The sequence below is a fragment of the Ambystoma mexicanum genome, chromosome 4q (assembly GCF_040938575.1).
Source record: "Ambystoma mexicanum isolate Mex_15411 chromosome 4q, UKY_AmexF1_1, whole genome shotgun sequence".
Taxonomy (NCBI): domain Eukaryota; kingdom Metazoa; phylum Chordata; class Amphibia; order Caudata; family Ambystomatidae; genus Ambystoma; species Ambystoma mexicanum.
In genome coordinates, this window is record NC_090928.1 from 1,150,776,894 (window position 1) to 1,150,793,742 (window position 16,849).

The following is a 16,849-nucleotide window of genomic DNA, read 5'->3' on the forward strand; positions in this document are numbered from 1 at the left end:
TCTTCCCTTTCAAAGCTATCCCACTTTCGAATAACTTTACCACAAAGCCGGTCCCAGGTGGACATGGCCACTTTAACCCTGTGGGTTGTCCTTCATAGCCAGATTGTCCTGATCATGACCTTATTCCAAGACCCAGACAATGTGGCCACTGCCCATGGCCACAGGCTACACCTCAGTCACCAAAGGTATATCACTATTTTTTGTACCTACATTATGACACTTGTCAAAAAATAAAACACGGGCACATTTGCAAAACCATGCTTTAAGGTCCTTGCCAATGCCCCTTACACAAGTTTCCTGGAAATCCACCCATGTTTTATTTTTTAAAAAGTGTCAAACGTATAATAGTCATATAACTTACCCCCCACTTGACAAAATCCATTCAGACTTTACAAAAACATTTATATCTAGATCTAGAATCATTTTGCAAACATTTGTGTAGATTTGTCAAATGGCACCACATTTATAAGCCTTTACAATATTTTGGGATCCCTTATTTTGCCCCCTCTTGACAAAGTCCCACCAAACAAAAACATTTATATCTAGGTCTATAATCGTTTTGCAAATCTTTGTGTAGATTCGTCAAATGGCTTTAGCAAAACGAAAGGTGATGGCTGGAAGGTTTTGAATAAATCATAACCACGGGCAAAGCTCTGGGCAACCCTCCAGACCATCGTTTTTCAGTCTGCCAAGCCATTACAGAAGGGGAAAAACCATATGCAAATCAGGCATGGTCCTACCCCAAAAGGGGCAGTCCAGCCCGAACTGCTAGGCCACATCCCTTCTGCACGAGACCACAAGCATCCCCAGACATGTTTCAGCCTTGTTGGGCGTCATCAGTGAGGAGTAGCTTGGGTCTCTAGGCCCGGCAGACTCGGGACCCACGTCTGGGCATACCCGTCCCACTCGGGGTGACTTTAGCAAAACGAAAGGTGATGGCTGGAAGGTTTTGAATAAATCATAACCACGGGCAAAGCTCTGGGCAACCCTCCAGACCATCGTTTTTCAGTCTGCCAAGCCATTACAGAAGGGGAAAAACCATATGCAAATCAGGCATGGTCCTACCCCAAAAGGGGCAGTCCAGCCCGAACTGCTAGGCCACATCCCTTCTGCACGAGACCACAAGCATCCCCAGACATGTTTCAGCCTTGTTGGGCGTCATCAGTGAGGAGTAGCTTGGGTCTCTAGGCCCGGCAGACTCGGGACCCACGTCTGGGCATACCCGTCCCACTCGGGGTGACTTTAGCAAAACGAAAGGTGATGGCTGGAAGGTTTTGAATAAATCATAACCACGGGCAAAGCTCTGGGCAACCCTCCAGACCATCGTTTTTCAGTCTGCCAAGCCATTACAGAAGGGGAAAAACCATATGCAAATCAGGCATGGTCCTACCCCAAAAGGGGCAGTCCAGCCCGAACTGCTAGGCCACATCCCTTCTGCACGAGACCACAAGCATCCCCAGACATGTTTCAGCCTTGTTGGGCGTCATCAGTGAGGAGTAGCTTGGGTCTCTAGGCCCGGCAGACTCGGGACCCACGTCTGGGCATACCCGTCCCACTCGGGGTGACTTTAGCAAAACGAAAGGTGATGGCTGGAAGGTTTTGAATAAATCATAACCACGGGCAAAGCTCTGGGCAACCCTCCAGACCATCGTTTTTCAGTCTGCCAAGCCATTACAGAAGGGGAAAAACCATATGCAAATCAGGCATGGTCCTACCCCAAAAGGGGCAGTCCAGCCCGAACTGCTAGGCCACATCCCTTCTGCACGAGACCACAAGCATCCCCAGACATGTTTCAGCCTTGTTGGGCGTCATCAGTGAGGAGTAGCTTGGGTCTCTAGGCCCGGCAGACTCGGGACCCACGTCTGGGCATACCCGTCCCACTCGGGGTGACTTTAGCAAAACGAAAGGTGATGGCTGGAAGGTTTTGAATAAATCATAACCACGGGCAAAGCTCTGGGCAACCCTCCAGACCATCGTTTTTCAGTCTGCCAAGCCATTACAGAAGGGGAAAAACCATATGCAAATCAGGCATGGTCCTACCCCAAAAGGGGCAGTCCAGCCCGAACTGCTAGGCCACATCCCTTCTGCACGAGACCACAAGCATCCCCAGACATGTTTCAGCCTTGTTGGGCGTCATCAGTGAGGAGTAGCTTGGGTCTCTAGGCCCGGCAGACTCGGGACCCACGTCTGGGCATACCCGTCCCACTCGGGGTGACTTTAGCAAAACGAAAGGTGATGGCTGGAAGGTTTTGAATAAATCATAACCACGGGCAAAGCTCTGGGCAACCCTCCAGACCATCGTTTTTCAGTCTGCCAAGCCATTACAGAAGGGGAAAAACCATATGCAAATCAGGCATGGTCCTACCCCAAAAGGGGCAGTCCAGCCCGAACTGCTAGGCCACATCCCTTCTGCACGAGACCACAAGCATCCCCAGACATGTTTCAGCCTTGTTGGGCGTCATCAGTGAGGAGTAGCTTGGGTCTCTAGGCCCGGCAGACTCGGGACCCACGTCTGGGCATACCCGTCCCACTCGGGGTGACTTTAGCAAAACGAAAGGTGATGGCTGGAAGGTTTTGAATAAATCATAACCACGGGCAAAGCTCTGGGCAACCCTCCAGACCATCGTTTTTCAGTCTGCCAAGCCATTACAGAAGGGGAAAAACCATATGCAAATCAGGCATGGTCCTACCCCAAAAGGGGCAGTCCAGCCCGAACTGCTAGGCCACATCCCTTCTGCACGAGACCACAAGCATCCCCAGACATGTTTCAGCCTTGTTGGGCGTCATCAGTGAGGAGTAGCTTGGGTCTCTAGACCCGGCAGACTCGGGACCCACGTCTGGGCATACCCGTCCCACTCGGGGTGACTTTAGCAAAACGAAAGGTGATGGCTGGAAGGTTTTGAATAAATCATAACCACGGGCAAAGCTCTGGGCAACCCTCCAGACCATCGTTTTTCAGTCTGCCAAGCCATTACAGAAGGGGAAAAACCATATGCAAATCAGGCATGGTCCTACCCCAAAAGGGGCAGTCCAGCCCGAACTGCTAGGCCACATCCCTTCTGCACGAGACCACAAGCATCCCCAGACATGTTTCAGCCTTGTTGGGCGTCATCAGTGAGGAGTAGCTTGGGTCTCTAGGCCCGGCAGACTCGGGACCCACGTCTGGGCATACCCGTCCCACTCGGGGTGACTTTAGCAAAACGAAAGGTGATGGCTGGAAGGTTTTGAATAAATCATAACCACGGGCAAAGCTCTGGGCAACCCTCCAGACCATCGTTTTTCAGTCTGCCAAGCCATTACAGAAGGGGAAAAACCATATGCAAATCAGGCATGGTCCTACCCCAAAAGGGGCAGTCCAGCCCGAACTGCTAGGCCACATCCCTTCTGCACGAGACCACAAGCATCCCCAGACATGTTTCAGCCTTGTTGGGCGTCATCAGTGAGGAGTAGCTTGGGTCTCTAGGCCCGGCAGACTCGGGACCCACGTCTGGGCATACCCGTCCCACTCGGGGTGACTTTAGCAAAACGAAAGGTGATGGCTGGAAGGTTTTGAATAAATCATAACCACGGGCAAAGCTCTGGGCAACCCTCCAGACCATCGTTTTTCAGTCTGCCAAGCCATTACAGAAGGGGAAAAACCATATGCAAATCAGGCATGGTCCTACCCCAAAAGGGGCAGTCCAGCCCGAACTGCTAGGCCACATCCCTTCTGCACGAGACCACAAGCATCCCCAGACATGTTTCAGCCTTGTTGGGCGTCATCAGTGAGGAGTAGCTTGGGTCTCTAGGCCCGGCAGACTCGGGACCCACGTCTGGGCATACCCGTCCCACTCGGGGTGACTTTAGCAAAACGAAAGGTGATGGCTGGAAGGTTTTGAATAAATCATAACCACGGGCAAAGCTCTGGGCAACCCTCCAGACCATCGTTTTTCAGTCTGCCAAGCCATTACAGAAGGGGAAAAACCATATGCAAATCAGGCATGGTCCTACCCCAAAATGGCACCACATTCATAAGCCTTTACAATATTTTGGGACCCCCTCTCTAATTTTGCCCCCTCTTGACAGAATCCCCCAAACTTTGCAAAAACATTTATATCTAGATCTATTATCAGTTTGCCAACTTAAGTGTAGATTTGACAAATGGCACCTTATTTATGAGCCTTTACATTCATTTTGGACCCCCTCTATAATTTTGCCCCCTCTTGACAGAATCCCACCAAATTTGGCATACTCATTCAGAATCAGGTCAATAATATAATTGCACATTTCTCGCAGTTTCATTAAGTGGCACCAAAGTTATATGCCATCCAAGAACTGCTTTTCACCAACCCTGTAATTCAGAGGTGTCCACAAACTTCACAGGACTGTTCGCGAACATCCGGACTGATTTTACTGTGAAAAACATCTGTTTTTTTGCTTCTTGCAGCCATATTCCATCCCATCCTCATCACCCATCAGCTCCCCAGAGATTATTTGATAAGTATTACAGGTGCAATGTTGTGTTTTTTAATATGTTTTTACTGCGATGTCCACGGACACAGGCCGCTGTTCGTGAATCCAAGATGGCGGGCATTTCCAAAAATCTGACGCACTTCACGCTTTTCACCATCCAATCAGTGGGCGCATCCGATGTCCGTGGACACCACGTTGCCGTCTAAGTCAATCAGAGCCCTTTTTATGGACCGAGCAGGGAAATGGGTCAGCGGACCAAACCCAGATATCACACATTTTTTTGGACCTATTTTTAGGTCATTTAAAAAAAAAACTACTGGACAGATTTCCACAAAATTTACAAAAGGACACTTTCGGGAGCATGCCGCCACTCCTGCCACAAATTTGGCAAAAATCCGTCCAGTGGTTTGGGCTGAGTGGTTTGGGCTGTAGGCGTGAGCAAGGTTTACTCCATTCAGTCTATGGGAAAAAGAAAGTGGGACTCCCCTATAACTTTGCCCCCCCTTGACAAAACCTCACCAGACTTTGCAACAAAAAAAAATCAGAGCTGGCCATATGCGTTTTTTGCAAAGCTTGGTGAGGATTCGTCCAGGGGGAGCAAAGTTATAAGCCACCCAAAAAGAGGTCTTCTTTTGGATTTAGCAACTTAACCATAACTCTGCGTCCACTACCCTGGAAGGGGGGGGTGTAATTAAAAAGAACCGGGGCCAAGGTGCATCCTTGATCCAGACCATGGTTAGTGTTAATAGAATCACTCAGGTGTCCATGCATATTGACTCTAATTTTAGTTGCAGTATCTGTATATTGGGGCACTACAAAGTGCAAGGAAGTTAAATCTAACCCTCAACACTCTAATTTCCTCCAATGTCTCTTTCTGTTTACTGTGTCAAAGGGTTTGGAGTATTCCACAAAATATATATATAATGGTTCCTTCTAGTAACTAAAGGCTGACCACATTAAAAAACAACAGAGATTAGTCAATGTGTTTCCACCTTTGCGGAAACCAGTCTTTTGCTTTTTAAATATTTTGTTGTTTTGTAACCAAAGATGTATTCTACTTAATAAAAAATGACAAAATATTATAGCCAAGGAATATATCCTGGCAAGCAGCCTGTACTTTTCAGGTAAATCTCTCCTGCCCTTTTTATGCATGGGGATCAAGATGGACTTCCTCCAACTTGGAGGGATATTTCCAGTCATGATTATTTGCTTAAACAATGTTTCAATTATTATTGCCCATTCATGTGGATTCCTTTTAAAAATGATATTGGCAATCTGGTCCGGGCTTGGAGCTCGACATGATTTTAATTTTATAATTACTTCTTCAATATCAGTTACTGAGATATTAAACCCCTCGCCATTATAAATGGGGGCCATTTTAAGCTCTTTCCTTGTGTAGACTGTTAGTCGTGTACATGTTTTCAATGTAACTTAACCAGTTATCATTGGATATTGGGTTCATTTTGTTTTTTCCGACTAGACATGTGGTATGCCGTTTATAAATGGCCCAGAACTTTTGGGAGTCTGATGTACAAAAGGCATTGTTCATAATTTGCCATTGCACTGTGGCCATCACATTTATATGTTGCCTGATCCCATTCCTATAGGCAGTTCTAAGTTTTATTATTGCATTCTGGGTTGTTGCAATTGTTGATATTATGTACATTGAATCTCAACAAATTGTTTTTATGGGCAATGATCACGTCAAATAGTTTACCAGTTGCTATGCATGCTCCTAAATTTATTCTAAATCATGACTCCCAGTATATGTTCCATTTTATCATAATAGACATCAAGGTTTAATTCCTCTACACTATCCATCTCATAAATTAAGTTCATGACCACTTCATTTAGTTTTGTCACATTTTCTTTGGTCCAAATTATTCTGTGACTGCAGTGTTGGTTGTGTATGAACATATCATTTGTACTCTTGGTCTTTTAAGAGTGCATTGGATAGTAAGTTAACTAGGTGTATTGCCATCAAACTCGAATTTCAGAATGCTACTAAACAGTTTACTCCCAACAAATACATACTCCGTCCCTGATGAAGAAATTCCATTGGCCATTTGTGTGGACTGGGTTGGCCAGATTTCCCATGTACATACAGTTGGTTCAAGTCATTGCTAGTAATAAACTCCCCCCGTTTATTCACTTAACAATTACCCACCATTATCTCTTCTGGCAAAGATTATATTGCAATAACATTATGGCTATTTTTCATTGTACAATAATTGAAAGTTAAAATCACCCATGATGGTAGTTTATCATGATGGGTTAATCTGCCGCCATTAATTAATTAAGTGTCCAGCAGGGAATACAGTCCTAGCAGTTTCTTCAGTGCCGGGATGGTCATATATGTTGACAGTAAGGATGCGTTGCACTGATCTTCAATGTAAATTGTAAGAACACCAGCCATAATAAATACTTTGACACACCCTGATTTAAACTCTGCAACATTCAGTGAGTTTTTAGCGCCTATAAACAGCCTTCCCATGGTCTAGTCAGATTTCATCTTGCCCTCTCTGTAAAATGAAATATCCATCCAGGCTGAAGTCATTAATAAGCCTGGTCTCCTGTACAACTAATAAATAGGCCTTTGTCAATAGATTGCGACCCTGTGGATTCTTAACAAATGTAGTAAAACCCCTAGAATTCCAGACAACAATTGATATTGTGTCCTAAACCTTGTTTCTCGGTCACACTGGCTTGTTCGATGTTCTCCTCTCTGGGTGCATGTTGTGCTTACAGATGGGAGCAATAAAATCCACCAGGGCTGTAGCTAGATTTCCTATAATGGATTCTAATTCTTTAATCGTATGTTTTTTCTTTTTCACCCTTTTATCGTTGTCTGATGGGATAATGTTGATGATTTTCCTGTATCTGTGTGAAGTCAAAACCTAGCTTCAGAAACTCAGCCCTATATACCATAACCATTTCAGAAGTGATGGGCAAGACAAAGGGCCTCATTATGACCCTGGCTGTAGCCGTGCTTGTAAAAACGGCACGGCTGTGCCAGAGTTGTGGTTTATACCGGCACCTGGATGTGGGGAATAACCGGAACTCTTGCCCCTGCAATTCAATTATCTGGGTTACAGGTTGTACAGTACATGGGACCTCTTTTTGGACTTGCACACTCACTACCTCAGGGTAGGACACAACATTTAGCACTGGAGATAGGCTGCTATTTTAGCCGCCTGACCTGCTGCCTCATTTGCAAGAGAAAGTGGGTCTGTGTTGATAGTTTGTGCACCACACTTGATGACTGTGACAAGTGTAAGCTGCAAGAGAGCATGCAACAATCTGTCTATTGTGCTGCATGCTGCCACAGGGTCACGTCATACCTTCAGAACCCCCTCATCTTCCAACATTATAATCCAGAATGCACAGTGGTAGAGGCATATGCTCAATCTGAATATATTGTGACCCAGTACCCTTAGGATGCCTTCCAGAGCCTCAATCAAGGCAATAAGTACTGCAGCTTTGGCTGAATAATGCACAGGCAATATCTATCTTCTGCACTAATACCTCATATTTTCCATCTACCAGAATGACCACAGCTGCCAGTGTTGCTCCTGGTCAATGGTTGCTGAACCATCAATGAAAAATACCTCCCCATCCTCAAGAGCACAGTATCTGCTTTGGGTATGTCATCTTTGGGGCCCTTGTGTGTGACACAGCCATTCACGTCATCGTACTCAGTGATTGGTTCAGTGATGAATGTGGCTGGGTTGACTGTCATACACCTAACAATGTGGATGAACATGCTGGATTGTATGACCACGTATGTGGAGGCCCTTTGTGTTGTCAGTATGGATTTGGATCTTTCCAATACAGTGAATACTCTATGTTGTCACTGAACACCTCATTGTAATAGAGTCGATTTCTCAATGGCAAAGGCCTCTACTGCCAGAGCTTGCTCACAGGGGAACTGGCCCTGCATTACTGAATCCCGCATGCTGATGTAATAGGACAGGGGTCTTTCACCGATGGTATTTTTTTGTGTCAGTACAGCTGTCATCATCTGTCCATCTGTGTGGGAAAACACATCCAACTCTTGTGTATATTCAGGGTTGCTAAGTCAGGAGCTCTACTAATAATGTCCTTGAGCTCATAAAAGCTCACACGCATCTCTTCTGTCTGTGTAATGGTGCTTTTTTGTATTTTGGGCCTGCTTGAGTGCATGTAATAATAGCCTTGTCATTTATTGTTACTGGCTGTGAGGTGATGCACACTGCAGCTGCACGCTCAGATGTTACATTCTCACATCAATTGAAATCTGTTGGCCCAAATATAACACTTCCTGTTGATAATACTGCATCTTTGCTCTGTCTACCTTGTACCCCTTGCCTGGGAGCAGTTTCAATAGTGTCATGGACCGCTTTCTCCACTGCTGCTCATTGGTGCTAGACACCAATACATTGTCAACGTACTGAATGATGGTACTGGGCACATGTATGTTACCAAAATCTGCATGAGGACCTGGGTACATATACTAGGAGACTCACAATAGCCTTGTAGGAGCCTTGTATGCTGGAATCACATCCGCCGATAGGTATATGCAGTGAGGTCCAGGGAATCGAGATGTAACAGGGCAGAAAATAAAGCATTTTTAGGTCAGTGACAGTCAAATGGGTCACTGTGACAGGTATATTACAAAGTATTGTTGCTGGGTTCAGCACAACAGGGAACTCATTCTGGACTATGCTGTTTAAGGGGCATACACCCTAAATCATCCTACAACTAGATCCATTTACTTTCTTGACAGGGTATATAACTGTGTTGTAGGGGGAGGTTGACATACATGCTAACTCTCCCGGTTTAGGCGGGAGACTCCCGATTGGTCTGTGAAAAATATTTCTTTTCAAGTTCTTTTCATAATTCTTTCCCCAATGCATTCCTATGGCAAGATTTTTGACTCTCGATTTCTCAGACGAAATTTCCCTCGCAGGTGAGTCAGAATGTTGGCATTTATGGATTGATGGTATTACCCTGTTGTATCAAAGCTGTAATGGTGTCATGTATCCCTTCGCCTGTCTCCTTGGACAACAGGTACTGTCTTACTCTGGGCAATATTGACGTGGTTTTAGGGTGATGCATACTGGTGCCACACTCCTTAAGAGTCCCACATCATGTGGGTTATTTGTGCATAACCCGTCGGACATCTGCATTAAATCTCGTTTAGCGAACTGTGGGATACTCCCTGCTAACAGCTTTTCGATATTGGATCATTATCAATATCTCTCCATCACTGTCCACAGTTTCAAACAACTGATCGTCTGATACCTCCCTTAATGGGTGGGCTTGTTTAATGCAAAAAACTGTGAGCCATTCTCCTCCTGCTGCATCTGTCCGTATCAACACAATCTTGTCCTTCGATACTACCACTACCTCCAAATGAAGTGTAATAATCGTCCCTGCTATGTATTTCTGGGGCTGGACTTGGCTGAACAAAAATTCTGATGGTACCCTCCATGACTGGTCCGCCACACCTGGACTGCATTGAGTGATACTGTGGCCCATACATGAACATATCCGGGTGCATGGGAACTCCTCTAGCTTTCCCTTCATTCCCTAATGTGTGCACAATAAGCAATGCTCCCACATAACATACATCTGGGGTGGAGCAGACTACTCCTCTCTCCGTAAAGGAAATTGTCATTTTGAATTTGTTTAACACACCTCTCCCTAGTAAATTTACAGGGGACACCGTTGAGAGGAGCAGTGGGTACTGTATCTCTCTATTACCCACCTTTATGGGTAGGTCTTCTTTGAATGGAACCAATTGTATTGCCCCACAAACCTGCATAAAATCTCCTTGAGCGAACTGTGGGATATTCCCTGCTAACAGCATGGGCCACGGGACATTTCGATATTTGATCATTATCTTACATGGGACACACACTGCCAATATTATCTCTCCATCATTCACCACAGTTTCAAACAACTGATCACCTGATGCCTCCCTTAATGGCTGGGCGCCCTTAATACACAAACAGTGTGCCATTCCCCTCTTCCTGAATCTGCCCTATCAACACAATCTTGTCCTTCGACACTACCACCCCCTCCAAATCAAGTGTAATAATCGTCTCGCTATGTTTTCCTGGGGCTGGACTTGGCCGACCAAACATTCTGATAGTACCCTCCATGATTGGTCAGCCACACCTGGCACTGCATTGAGTAATACTGTGACCCCATAATAATAATAATAATAATAATAATAATAATAATAATAATAATAATAATAATAATAATAATAATATAATAATTTAGCATTTATATCGCGCTACAAACCCTCAGGTATGTGAGCACTAGTTATGATTACCCACAGCAGTGTGTGGTGCTCATTTATCGACCTCAGAAGGATGAAAGGCTGAGTTTGGCCCTGCCGGGATTTGAACCTGCCTTAGCAGGCTCTGCACAGATGTCAAAGCGAGCGCTCTACTCGCTGTGCTATCGGACCGGCTTATACATACATGAACATATCCAGGTGCACGGGTACTCCTCTAGCTGCCCCTTCATTCCCTAATGTGTGCACAATAAGCAATTCTCTCACAGAACATATAGCTGGGGTGGAGCACACTACTCCTCCCTCTGTAAAGGAAATTGTCATTTTGAATTTGCTTAACAATCCTCTCCTAGCAAATTTACAGGTAACGCCATTGAGAGGAGCAGTGGGGTCGTATCTCTCTATTACTCACCCTGATGGGTAGGGGTTCTGTGAATGGAACAATTTTGTTTCCTCAGAGAACCTTTGCATGTCCATTACCTCCCCTAATAAGAGGAAACACCCCCCGCTAAAACATGATTTTGTTGTACCTATGTCTACCATGAAAACAAACAGTGTATTTCCTATCCCCACAACTACCAATGGTTCCTCTTCTGGGTTGGCAGTGACTGATAGGACTGAGCATGCTAAAGTTCTCTGGGCTTTCCTAGTTTGTATAAGTGTTTATCCCTGGAAAGATTAAAGATTCCCCCCTACCACACTTGTCCCATGGTAATGTGTTACTGTGCATGGGGCACTTCATTACTGTTGGGTACTTGAGGTTCTTTCTGCGCTGGATGTATCATCCAAGCAGGTGCGCCATTGGTTGCTGGGACAGGCAGCTGCAGGAACAGCAGAGGAGATGCAGGAGGGTCATTGGCTGAGGTGTGCCATCTGGAACATTAGTGGGTATCATAGCATAGGGCTGTGGGTAAGGCACTGGGACACCTTGCGTGTACTGGGGCATCTGTGGGTTGTACACCTCCTCTTACCTGCTCCTAAACTCCTGCGAGAAGTGGGCCATCCTCCCACAAATCCAAAATTGCCCCATATTCCCCTCCTTGGGCCCATTTCTCCAAATCCTCCTCTGCATCCCCAGAATCCTGCAAATCCTGCCCTTCCCCTGTGCCCCCCCTCCCCCGGGGGTTCCTTCCTTATACAGTCCTTGATATCCAGGTTTGCAGTCATACACCCTTTCCCATGTGGCGGCTGCTGGTACCTCTCCCAATATCTCCCTCTGTTCCATGTTTTATCCGTGTGGTGCAGCTACTACCACTCTCTCCACCGATACATTTTCCAGCTTCTTCTGCACTTGTTTCACTTCCTCAGTCTGTACTCTTTCTGCTGTTTCACTTGACTTTTCTTTCAACCGTTTACAAAGATGTACAATTAAAGACTGTATCTCCAATGACCCCTCTGCTTCAATCCCCACCACCTTACCTATTGCCTATATAGTGCCTTCTGCAGCTTCTTGGGGAGGCCTTTCTAAACCATAAAACTGAAAAATGCTAAGGACCGGTCCCATGGTTCCCCCTTTCCGCCCTTACATGTCCTGTATCTGTAATATCTGTAATATATACTGGCCTGGGTCTTAATCCTCTGCATGGTTCATGCCATTATCGACTGGGGATCAGTGATGTCATCAATGATATTTGTGGTGTCATCTTTGATGTCATGGGTGTTATTCTTAGCAGTGTATGGTGGTGGCACAAGTTATGGTTGCTTAACTTACCATAACTGGCGAATTTAAGGGGTTTTTGTTTTTTTTGTAACCATAACGTCCCTTTTAACAATGTTTTTTCACTGAATTTGATAGGTTTTTAGTAGCGCAACTTAACTATAATGTCCCTTTAACAATGTTTTTTCACTGACTTTCATAGGTTTTTTGTAGCGCACCTTAACCATAACATCCCTTAAACCATTTTTTTCACTGAATATTGATATAGATATCATGAATTTGATAGGTTTTTATACCCTTAGTTTATATAGATAAACCATACAACATAATGAACGCCCTGTCCCATGCAAATGTCCGCGGACGGACTTGGTAGACATTAACATTGTCCAAAAGCTCAGGGGGTATCTTACATTGTTGTATCATACAACAAACCCACTGAACATGTCCAAAGAGCAGCATATAGATAAATTAAAAAATAAAGAAGCACAAACTGTATATGTAAGACACCAATAGTCTAATTACATAGCATATGAAACATAATGGAACATACCAAAAAAAAAAAACATATGCCTCCAGCCGAATGACCTCACTGATGCTTTATACAGAAACTGCACATCAAATATTGACAGCACACCTACACAGCAGTAAGAGCAAAACTGAAAAACAAACTGGTAAGTACACAACATCAATTCCTACAACTATAAACCTTCTGTAGTAGGATACACTAAAAAATAATGTATCTTTTTTTTACACACAGAAATGGCTAGCACTCTGGAATTGAAGAACATGTTCCCCGGGATGAAATGAGTGGAAACAGTGATACTAATGGCAGACACTACAGTTTTCAAAGTAAGCCATGTAATACACATTATTTCACATGTACCTAACACATTTTCTTTTCTTTAACAGTACATACAGAAATTAAGAATAATACAGTACAACATGTAGTAATGGAACAAGAAACAGAGACTGTGGAAAATCATCTACAGCATTTAGAACAAAAAATTAATCAATTAATTACCAATTTTATTATTTTGAAGAACTTTGTAGAAAACCATATCATGGAAAACATTTAATATCACTGTCCCACGTGCACCTGTACCCCTTCTCCATGTCCCAGTCAACCATCCCCAAAAATTCCCCATCAACAAAAATGTTATGATGAGACCTCAATCCCTTCCTCCCCTACCATCCTACATGTAGAACATTCTAACTCCCTTGTATATGTCTCCATTTCTGCTTCACCCTCTCTTTAATAATTTGTATATTTTTGTATATTAAATATTATGTATATTGTTCCTATATGTGTCTGTGTTTTGTTTTTTTAAAAAGGCCGTTTGGAGTCCGCGGATGGTGTGACTGTCCGGGATGTCTGCAATTAATCAAAATGGGGGTGTCCTAAGGACTCTCTCCCTGTTCGTATTGTCCGCAATCAAAATGGAGGTGTCCGTAGAACACATAACCCGTCCGCATGTCCGCAAAGTTGTGATGCACCTTTAATTAGTTCAGGACCCGAACCCTGTCCAGTGGACATTTGTGTGCATGCGCATCCCACCCTCGGGGTCCTACGAACATCGCAACTGTCTGTAACTGTCTGCCGCACACGTGTCACACTTTTAATTAGTTTGGGGACCCAAACCCTGTCCATAGAACACACGTGCACATGCGTAGAACCAATCCCGTGCAATAGGTGTCCTATGGCCACCCGTCCCATTCGCGAACATGTCCACGACATCATCATGTGACCGCACCCATGCTAAGCGTACGCCCTCGACCATGTACAGAGTCCACATCCCCGGACACCGACAAAACACTTTTTTGAGCAATTCAAGATGTCTTTCAATGAGAATTCACCCTTGTAGAGGTCCCAGACTATGCCCCTACTGATCTGGATACATTATGAGCCCTTTTTGGTGTTCGAAGTGTCTGCAGACAGCGTGACTGTCCGCAAAGCGCTCCCCACTGCCCAGATAAAAGGCCAGACTCCAGAGCTGCTCTTCATTCTGTTTTTGGCTACCAGAGAGAGCATTGTTCAATATTGGTGTGCTATATTGCATTGACTGCTGACCTTGGCATACTTTGCTGTCTACATTTCATTGGCTGCTGACCTCTGCCTGCTGTTCTGTGTGTGCTGTATCTGCTGTGCCACATTTGGAGAACAATATTCCTCTGCCTGCTGTACTACATCCCAGATAGCAACCATGGCTTCCACCTCTGCAGCTGCCTCAGCTTCAGCACCACCCCTATCCCCTCCACCACCACCACCTTCCCAAGGGCCTGGAGAGGGGAACAGGTGTGGAGATGCAAAGAGTGATGAAGAGGATGACAAGAATGAGGTTGTGGATTTCCCTAATACTGCCAACCACTGTGAGGGTGTGGAGGCTCTTTGCCACCGTTGGAGGGGTACCCAAGGCACGTGCACACAAGGTGCGCTGCACTCAGTGCAACACTGTGCTCATTCGTGGCACACCTGGTTTGTACAGTTACAGGACCACTTCCATTCGGTGACACCTAAGGTCATTCCACAGGGTGGCAATTCCGAGCATCGTCCCCTTTGATCAAAGTAGTAGGTTGAGTTCCTCTACAACATCCTCCGTTTCTGTTCCTGCCACAATAAGAGAGACTCCTGTGGGGCAGCTCATCCCTGTACCAACCTCAAAAGCCATACGCGATGCAGTAGACCCTTACCTTTCGAGGGTCATGGTATCGTTTATGTACTCTGACAGGTTACTCTGCAGGGGGAGACACTTCAAAGTGCTTTCGAAGCTACAGTGTGGGAGCATGAGAACGTCTGCCATCTACCTGAATAAGGCCCACCCAACATCTTCCTCTCTCCACCTGCCCTTTCTTATCCCTGTGGTTGTTGCCCCTTCCTTGCCCTCCCTTCCCTTCGTTTCCTTGTGTGTCTTGTTAAAAAACAGCAAAAAATATACAAAACAACAACAAACAAAAAAAGGCTCTTTTCAGAGCCACCTTTCACAGTTTAAAAACAGAAGTGCCAATGAAATGCTGCAGGGCCCTGTGTATTTTTAGAAATCCACGGATAGTCTGCGGACATTAACATTTTTGGCATACTGTGCTATCAAAACCATTGCAGTCGTCTCCAGGAGGAAACAGTGGCTCTGAAAAGAGCCTTTTTGTGTTGTTTTTTTGTGTTTCAAAAAGTTCAAGTGGTCAACACCTACTGGAAAAAGTATTGCAATACTTCCAAAAAGGGTTGCAATGCATTGTGTATATTTGCAGAACAATCTGATTCCCAGCATGAGTAAGATGGACTCCATCTCTGCGAAAAATCTGTGTGCTACGAAACATAATATATTCATTGTGAAAAGAGGACATACCAACATCTCTCAAAAAAGCACAAACAGCCTTGTTGACATTGCACCATGCTTTCTCCACTTGCGTATCAAATGAAGAAGAATGCAGCCACATTTGTCTCTGCACAATACGAGAATAAATTACTCAGGAGTTTGGAAACATGTCCATGACTTTCTGAACTCCTTCTTTCATTGCAAATTGCAAGGAGATTCCAGAGACGTGTCCTAAACTGTTCCCTCCACAATGAATAATAATAATGTCTGGATGACAGTGTGTCATCAAAGTGGCACAAATAGGAACCAAATCTAACCACTTCATTCCACGCACTCCATGCCAGTGCACATCACATTAGGGAATCCAAGATTTGCAGCCACTCCACAGTGATCTGCATGCACCTCCAACCAATTTACCCACAAGTCACCCAAAATCCAGACAATCTGCCTTCTGAAAGACACATTCATAGCTATCTGCTCTCCTCTCAGGAAACAGACTTTCTGCCAAAGTCTCTCCTTACACATCACACCCGTAAACCTTACTGCCCAATTCCTTGGCCTGCACAGTCTCATTTGCATGCCTCTCAGCCACAAAATCCCTATATGTAACATGCGCGATCTGCGGACAGCCGCAGAGTCCGCGGACAAATCGTGAAATCTGAGAGTGGGGCCTGAAAATTTAAATAGTGTACTCCACTTCCCCTTTGATGGTGGCTCTGAAAAAAAGCCTTTGTTTTTTTAAAGTGCTTCTAAAAAACACCTTTCATTTTGTAATTTTTTTTCTTTACTAATTTTCTTCCTGATTTCTTGACATCATCCTCTGTAAAGCATTCCTTATATTTTGAAATAAAATAGCATTTCCCAATATGGATAAAGAAATGCCATCTGCTTTGAAATAGTCACCATTAACAAAATCAATATTGTCATTATTACAAGACAACATCCCAGCTCTAAACAAGAAAACAGACATACCTTTGTTAACCAAACATCTGGCACCATTTTTCTGGGACAAAAAACATTACAATTGTCCGATACTACCCTAGGCAACATTTCAGAAAAATCACCTTGGCATTTGGAAGAACCACCATCAATGCCTGAACCAAATTTTCAAGAGCACGCAACAAACTAGGAGCACTGATGTAT